The following is a 2020-nucleotide window of genomic DNA, read 5'->3' as shown; positions in this document are numbered from 1 at the left end:
CTATGTAGACCAGGCTGGCCTTGAACTCACAGAGATCTGCCTGCCTCTGCCTCCCAAGTGCTGGGATTAAAGGCGGGCACCACCATACCTGACCCTATCCATCCATCCATCCATCCATCCATCCATCTATCATCTATCTATCTGTCATCTATCCATCCATCCATCATCTATTTATTTATTTATTATTTTAATGTGTATGAGAGTTTTGCCTGCACCCATGTCCTGCAATGCCCACAGAGGCTAAAAGAGGGCATGGAACTGGAGTTACAGATAATTGTTAACCATCATATGCGTGCTAGGAACCAAACCTGGGTTCTCTGTTAGAGCAGGCAGTGCTCTTAACCACTGAGCCAGCTCTCTAGCCATGAATTTATTTAAGTTTTAGCAAGTTGTGAAGTAACGTTCATTAAGATTATGTTATCTGCAATAAGAAATAAGTTTACTGGCTGGGTGTGGTGGCACATGTCTTTAGTCCCAGCACTTGGGAGGCAGAGGCAGGTGAATCTGTGAGTTCAAGGTTAGCCTGGTCTACATAGTGCGTTCCAGGCCAGCTGGGGCTATAGGAAACCCTGTCTCAACAAGACCAAAACCAAATAAGTTTACTTCTTTTCCAATTTGCATTTTTTTCCTTATCTACTCTAGATGAAATTTCCAGCCAATGTGGCCAGGCATGGTGGTGCATGCCTTTAGTCCCAGCACTAGGGAGACAGAGGCAGGCGGATCTCTGTAAGTTCAAGGCCAGGCTTGTCTCCATAGTGAGTTCCAGGACAGCTGAGACAGGGAGACCCTGTCTCAAAAACGACAAAAAAAAAAATTCTAGCCAATGTCAAATAACTAAAAGTCATCTTTGTCTTGCTCCAGATCTTGGAGTAAAAACTTTCAATTTTTCACAATTAAATATATTAACTGATTATCCATTTGACCTTTATTATACCAAGAAAGTTCCCTTCTATTTCTTGTTAGCTGAGTTTGTTTTCTTTTGAGACAGGGTCTCATTATGTAATCTAGCTAGCCTGGAATTTATGAAGACTAGAGTGGTCTCAAAGTCAGAATATTTTTTTTTTTTGAGACAGAGTCTTATGTAGTCTAGGCTAGCCTCTGACTCTATATGGTTATGTATGACCTTGAACTCCGGATCCTCCTGCCTCTCCTTCCCAAGTGCTGGAATTATAAGGCTGGGGCATGAGAGTGAGAGCTTGCAGATAGAATTTAGATATATATTTTGAGACAGGGTTTCTCTATAGCCCTAGCTGGCTTGAAACTCACTCTGCTTCTGCCTCCTGAGTGCTGGGATTAAAGGCATGCACTACCACACCTGGCCTTGAATTTATTTATTTTTTAAAATATATTGGGGCTGGAGAATTGGCTCAGTGGTTAAGAGCACTGGCTGCTCTTTTGCAGAGGACCTGGGTTCAATTCCCAGCACCCACATGGCATCTAACAACCGTCTGTAACTCCAGTTGCAAGGGATCCATGCCTCTTCTGACCTCTGCAGGCATTGCATGACATGGTGTACTTACATACATGCAGGCAATATACTCATACCCATAAAATAAAAATAATAAAGAAAATATTAAATATATATTATCTGTAGTCATCCTACTGTACAATAGACACCACAATATCTTTATTTTTTGTTTGTTTTTGAGACAGGGTCTCCCTGTACCCCCAGCTAGCCTGGAACTCGCTATGTAGACCAGGCTGGCCTTGAACTCACAGAGATCCTCCAGCCTCTGCCTCTGTCCCAAGTGCTGGGATCAAAGGCATATGCTACCATGCCTGGCACAATGTATTTCAGGTAACAATAACTTCATACCTAGTGATCAATGCCAATTTCTTGTCATCGCTCGCTCCCCCATCTCTGATAATCATCATCATTTCTACCCTCTATCCTATGGGAACTACTTTTTTTTTCCTTTAGTGTATTTTTGTTCTTTGAGATTTTCATGCAATGTATTTTGATCATATTCAACCCCAACTCCTCCCCTAGCTCCTCCCAGATCCATCTCCCACCTCCTCA

This window comes from Nannospalax galili, unplaced genomic scaffold (genome assembly GCF_000622305.1).
Source record: "Nannospalax galili isolate Female #2095 unplaced genomic scaffold, S.galili_v1.0 scaffold300, whole genome shotgun sequence".
Classification (NCBI taxonomy): domain Eukaryota; kingdom Metazoa; phylum Chordata; class Mammalia; order Rodentia; family Spalacidae; genus Nannospalax; species Nannospalax galili.
The sequence above is the reverse complement of the archived record's forward strand: the minus strand, read 5'-3'. Positions refer to the sequence as shown.